A 7,307-nucleotide genomic window follows, 5' to 3' on the forward strand; every position below is an offset into this window, starting at 1 on the left:
ACTATTCATTAAACGTTTTACATGGTCTCAAAAATTCGAGTTATTACAGGTTATCATGTGGATTTCTTTGAAGAACACTGTGAAGTTGTAAGCAAATCTACAGGCAAAGATGTTCTGAAAGGATACAGGCATGGTAACATTTATGAAGCCAAGCTTTCAACAAGTACTAATGGTTCTGCAATCTGTCTGTTAAGTAGAGCATCAATTGAAGAAAGATGGAATTGGCACAAGAAACTCTCTCATTTAAATTTCAACAATATAAATGAACTAGTCAAGAAAGATCTTGTGAGAGGACTGCCAAAATCAGTATTTGCTCCTGATGGCCTTTGTGATTCATGTCAGAAGGCTAAACTAAGAAAATCTTCATTCAAGAGCAAGACTGAATCATCAATTCTTGAGCCTTATCACCTACTACATGTTGATCTATTTGGTCCAGTTAATGTCATGTCTATTGCAAAGAACAAATATGCCATGGTCATAGTGGATGAGTTCACCAGATACACATGGGTGTATTTCTTGCACACAAAAAGTGAAACTGCATCTATCTTGATTGATCATGTCAAGCAACTGAATAAATTGGTCAAAGATTTTGTGAAGATTATAAGAAGTGATAATGGCACTGAGTTCAAGAATTTGATCATGGAAGAGTTCTGCAAAGACCATGGAATAAAGCAGGAATTCTCTGCTCCTGGAACTCCACAGCAAAATGGAGTTGTTGAAAGAAAGAATTGAACTCTTATTGAAGCTGCACAAACTATGCTCGATGAAGCAAAGCTACCAACCTACTTTTGGGCTGAAGCTGTGCAGGCTGCTTGTTTCACTCAGAATGCAACACTCATTAACAAGCATGGAAAGACACCATATGAGATGGTGAAGAAAAAGAAGCCAAATCTGAAGTATTTTCATGTATTTGGATGCAAGTGTTTTGTTCTTAAGACTCATCCTGAACAGCTATCCAAATTTGATTTAAAAGCTGATGAAGGAATTTTTGTTGGATATCCACTTTCCACAAAAGCTTTCAGAGTCTACAATTTAAGAACAAGGGTTGTCATGGAATCTATCAATGTCTCTTTTGATGATAAGAATATTACTGGACTTGAAGATTTCAATGATCATGATCAGCTGAGTTTTGAAAATGAAGATTTAAATTCTAATACTGTAAATCCTGACAGTCTAAATCCTGATAGTCTAAATCCTGATACTGCAAACTCTGATGGATTAAACTCTGTTATTATTGAAACTGTGGTGACTACACCAAAGGAAGATGCACCTGTGCAGGGGGAGCATACTGAAGATTCAACCACATCTCAAGAAGCATCAGAACCTACAACTGGCTCTTCAAGTTCTGATTCATCAAGTTCTGATGAGCCAATTTCTGATAAGTCTGGAAACTCAAATTCTGAAGGATCCAACTCAGAGAGCATAATTTTAGGGCGAGCATCAGAAAATGTTGATGAAGACAGCATGGATCATAGGGGAGCATCCAGTTCTAGAAAAAACCTTCCATCTGTAAGAAAGTGGACTAAATCACATACACCTGACTTAATTATTGGAAATCCTGATGCAGGTGTCAGAACTAGAACAACTACATCAAATGAATGTCCTTATAATTCTTTTCTTTCTCAGACTGAACCAAAGAAAGTGAAAGAAGCTCTTCAAGATGCTGATTGGGTGCAAGCAATGCAGGAAGAGTTAAATGAATTTGAAAGAAACAAAGTCTGGACCCTAGTGCCAAGACCAAAGAACAGATCTGTTGTTGGTACAAAGTGGGTGTTCAGAAACAAAACTGATAGTGATGGCATAATTACAAGGAATAAAACAAGGCTGTTTGCAAAAGGATATTCTCAATATGAGGGAATTGATTATGATGAAACAGTTGCACCCGTTGCTAGATTGGAAGGCATAAGGATATTTTTGGCTTATGCCGCTCACAAAAAGTTTACTGTCTTTCAAATGGATGTGAAAAGTGCTTTTCTCAACGGAGAATTGGAAGAGAAAGTATATGTTGAACAACCTCCAGGCTTTGTAGATTCCAAACTTCCAAATCATGTCTACAGGCTTGATAAAGCACTTTATGGCCTTAAGCAAGCTCCAAGAGCATAATATGAGACTTTAGCTCAGTTTCTTCTGGAAAGTGGATATAACAGAGGAACTATTGACAAAACACTGTTCTACCTCAACCATGGAAAGGACTTACTTTTGGTGCATATATATGTTGATGATATCATTTTTGGTTCTACAAATGACAGACTTTACAAGAAGTTTGCCAAACTGATGCAGTCAAGATATCAAATGAGTATGATGGGGGAACTTAGCTATTTTCTGGGCCTTCAAGTCAAGCAGAATGAAGAAGGCACTTTTATTTGTCAATCCAAGTACACCAGAAATTTGCTGAAGAAATTCGGAATGCAAGATTGTTCAAGTGCATCCACTCCCATGGCCACTGCAATAAAATTGGATAAGGATACTGGTACATCAGTAGATATTACTGATTACAGAGGTATGATTGGCTCCTTACTCTATCTAACTGCAAGTAGACCTGATATCATGTATGGTACCTGTCTTTGTGCAAGATTTCAAGCAGATCCAAGAGAACCTCACTTAACAGCTGTGAAAAGAATTTTCAAGTACCTTAAGGGTACAGCTGATCTGGGACTGTGGTATCCTAGAGAATCAGACTTTAAGCTAATAGGTTACTCAGATGCAGATTTTGCAGGATGCAAAATTGACAGGAAAAACACAAGTGGAAGCTGCCAATTTCTTGGAGGCAGATTAGTTTCTTGGTTTAGCAAGAAACAAAAGTCAATTTCCACATCAACTGCAGAAGCAGAGTACATTGCTGCAGGAAGCTTTTGTGCACAGATTCTTTGGATGAAGAATCAGTTACTGGATTATGGGTTAACATACTTTAAAATCCCTATTTACTGTTATAATCAAAGTGCTATTGCTATGACAGGTAATCCAGTTCAACAATCAATGACAAAGCACATCAGCATTAGGTACCACTTCATAAGGGAACATGTGGATGAAGGTACAGTAGAATTGCACTTTGTTCCAATAGATCAACAACTAGCAGATATCTTCACAAAACCACTGTGTGAAGCTACTTTTACAAGATTGGTAAATGAACTTGCAATGGTTTAAGGTTCTTTCTCTAAATCTGCTTAGTTTATGTTCTGATACATCAGACTTTATGATCAGTATTTACAGATATTACTATCTTTGTGTATTCCGTGCTTAAATTGAAAATTGCTTAAGTGCTGATTGATCTCTGATGTGAATTTCTAAACTCTGATAGTGATATGAATATTTCTGTGACTATTCAATCCAATGAGGATAACTGTACTAGTTGATGACCTAGTAGTCTTTAACATACTAAAGTCCTATGTTTGAAGTAATTGTTTATGTGGAAATCTTTTAAAAATAAGCACATTCTGATATTGAGCTTAGTTAAGTTTACTTTGTGTATCTTATTACTAAGTCAAAAACTAGAATAGTACTTCTTATCTGTTAAGTTCTGATGTTAGTAAATCTGATGGATGTACTAAGTGCTGATAAACCTCACTTATCAAAAGGAAAAGGAAAAGAAAACGAAATAAAAATCAGGTACTCCTTTGAGATCTAGAGTAAAAATGTGGAAGGGACGACCCGAGTGCATTGCTGGTATTAAGTAATATGCATTAGAAAAGCAAAATAAAAATTTTCTTGGTGACTTTTCACACTCTGTGATTACTGGAGAAATACTCTGATAATAGCATAAATTCTGATAAGCAGTCGTAACTCACTTACACTGAGAAGCCACTGTAAAATGAAATTTCAAAAGATGCATAAAATGAGCACAAAACAATTGAGGTGGACTCATGCATGAACTCATTCTAAAGTAGACTTCAGAATACTAACAGATTTTGAGCAAAGTTCTTAGTTATGCCTTATTTCTAAGATGTACTGAAGTGAATCAGACTTTAATCTTTATCTGATATTTAGCTTACTGCACACACATACACTCCATATGAATGATGAAAATTACTGTGGTGATAAATGTGGTTTTAGATGAACAGGTTAAGTGTCAGTTGCATAAATTCTGAGGACAAGTAATGATGGAAATTCTGATGATTAAGTTCTGAAGAAATGAAATCAGTATTTTGTGTGAAGAATTACAGGAATAGACATTCACTTTTCGAATTAAGGAGCCATGTTCTGATGACTGTTAAGTTCTAATATAAGTCTAAGTTCTGATATTAAATCCTGATTCTTTACTTGACTTATTTGTGGTTAAAATCTGAAACAGCCCATTAATTATCTTTTACTGCTGCATGTCTGACAGGTGTCACGACGACTATTTTTTTTACCGTGTATAAGTAAAAGAGAGAAAAGATTGTAAAATCTTTTATTCACTTTCATATTTTATCTCTCTCTTTTTTATTCTCTCTCACATCTACTGACGATTTATCATATAGACATTTTATCAAACATCTTACATGCAACCTAATTTCTCACTTATTTCTCATGGCACCCAAGGATTTGATTGTAGAAGGAGCCAAGTTTGTACCTAACAACTATGCTGCAATCTTGAACAAGGCTGAAGCTCCATCTGATTTGCACTTTGTGCAAGATTTTCTAGCAAATAGTGAGATTGGGTATGCTTTGACCCAACCTCAAGCCATTTCAAGCCAACAAGTTCTGACGTTCGGGCGGACTGGGCATTTTGATAATGGTGGTGTTACTGGTACTCCAAGCATCGTTTTTGAAGTGAATGATGTTGAGCATGTGGTTACTCTTGGAGCAGTTCGTAAAGCTCTCCACTTACCAGAAGGCTGTACTTTTTCAACAGTGGAGGAACCTGTTCTACATCAGTTCATGGCCAGTTTGGGTTATGAGGGCAGTTTGGAAAGCTTGGACAATTGAAAAGAGCAAAAATCAGGAAGGAATGGAACTTTTCTTCGATTGTATCACTAAGGCATTCGCCAATAAGTGCTCCAACTTTGATGCCATTCCAATTATGAGTCAGCACATCGGGTATGCTCTTATTCATCAAACTCACTTTGACTTTGCAAGTGATGTGCTAGGTTTCATAGGGGATAGGATGACAGAAGATAGGAATGTAATGTACTTTGCTAGATTCTGTCAGCTTATAATAATTTCTGTTGTGCTGATGAACCCCAACCTACCACTGATTTAATTCCACCTTTTAAACTTGCAAAACGGGCTTTTAATGATTTGTTAAATGCTGACATAAAGAAACAAGTGGTTAGACCCTTACAGATACCTCAGTCTGTAAAACAGATCCTAGTAAATGCTGAACCTCAAACCTACACATCTATTTTCCCTGATGTTCAACCCACCAGCACATCCCAGCCACCACAACAACCATCAGAACATACCACATCTACACCTCAAACTTCTCAACCTCAATCTACTCAACCCTCCATCAAAATATATTTCAAACCATCACAGACATCTCAACTTTCACCATCAGCACATCCTGTGAGGCCTTCATCTTCCAAATCTAAGAGGACAAAGACTGTACCTCAGACACAACAGAAGAGAAGGAGGATTGTTCTGAGAGATGAGTCAGACAGTGAGGAACAGGTTCCAGTGTCAGAACCTGTTGTAAAAGAAGCTGAGAAGATTTCCTCTCAGAAGGATGTTAAAACTGGGAGTTCTAAGCTTCTCAAAAGACTTAGAAGGATGTATTTTGATGAAACTCCCAAAGTCTCTCCACCCTCAAAGAGACATAAAAAGCAAAGAGCCAGGAGGCCTGTCAGTGTATCATCACATTATGGAGAAACTCTGGAAGAAGGAGTTAAGGAAGGGGGTCAGGAATCTCTGATCCCAACAGAACCAATTGTTGTTGATTTTCTTCCTTCAGCACACCCAGAACCTACTCAAGACAGACTGCCTACTCCTCCTGTGTCTCCTGTAAATGAACCAGTACATACTGAAGACCCAGGCATAAGTGCTGAGATTGATATTCACAACCTGATTGTCCCAGAGGTTTTGTACTTAAAAGCTCCACCAGCTCCAATCAATCCACCATCAAAACCACTTCTTGATGTTGATTTTAATCCAGAATTGCCTACAACACCTTCTATATATCTAGATACTGAAGATCAGATTTTAGGTGAGCATCAGAATATGGCTGTTGATCAGAACTTAGTTGGAGATCAGCACTTAGAGGATGATGTTGAAGCCTCAATAGCCTCTCATACTATTCTTTTATCAGAAGAAGCTGCTGATGCTGATTCTATAAGTTCTGATGCTGCTAATGATGAAGTTACCGGTGAAGCTGCTGCTACAAATGTAGATGCTGCTGTAGCTGGTCCATCAGGACATGCATCTCAATAAACTGTTCATAAAGCTGAGATAGTCAAGAAGTTTGTTACAGGGGAAGCACCAGTACCTTGGAGTGAAACTCCTAGAGGACAAGAGTGGACTAAGGAGTGGAACACGGTTACCTTTGTTCCTTCTGAAAAGATTCTTGCTGAGCATCTTGCAAAAGCTGATGAAATGCTGATAAATGATGATTTCAAGACACAGCTGAGAGTTACTGCATTGAGTACAAGGCACCTTCAAGGTCAACACTCAATAACTCATGACAAGGTGAATGCAATTCAAGAAAACTTGATCCAGCAAGATATGAATCTGAAACTTGAAAAGAAAAGGTTTTTCCAACCTACCTTTGACAGAATTGCCTACATTGAGAAAACCCAAGAGAAGCAACAGTCTCAGATTGATGAAATTTTGAAGAATCAAGCTTCTCATCAAAATCAACTCAATGAGATCCAATCCTCAGTGGAATTGCTTGCCTCTCTTCTATTACCTGCTGATGCCAACAAGGGGGAGAAAGTAATTAAGTCCAAATGCAAACCTATTAAGACACTGAAGGGAAAGGATGATGGAAAAAATGACTCGGGAAACTCTCGAATGGGTGGAGGTCAAGGTCAAGGTAAAGGTCTTTCATCAAGTAAAGCTGGAACTACAAGTCAAAGAACAAGTTCTGATACTAGGAGAAGAATAACTTCTGATACTGGTAAAATGATAAGTTCTGATGAACATCTGAAACTTGATGAGGAGATTTCAAGACAGTTATTTCTGAAAGAAAATCCAGGAATGGACTTTGAGAGTCTAAAGGAAGAAGAATCTAGACTTAAGTTAGAAAAAGTCAACTCCAAATCTGAAGCTTCTGTTGTTGAAAAGAAAATTCCTAAGGCTAAATGCATTGTGATAAAAGAAAGGGTAAATCCTGAGGCAACCAAGGCCAAATCAAAAATGCAGATAGATCCAAGGTCCAAGGGCAAAGAAAAAGT

Source organism: Apium graveolens, chromosome 8, assembly GCF_009905375.1.
Source record: "Apium graveolens cultivar Ventura chromosome 8, ASM990537v1, whole genome shotgun sequence".
NCBI classification, from domain to species: domain Eukaryota; kingdom Viridiplantae; phylum Streptophyta; class Magnoliopsida; order Apiales; family Apiaceae; genus Apium; species Apium graveolens.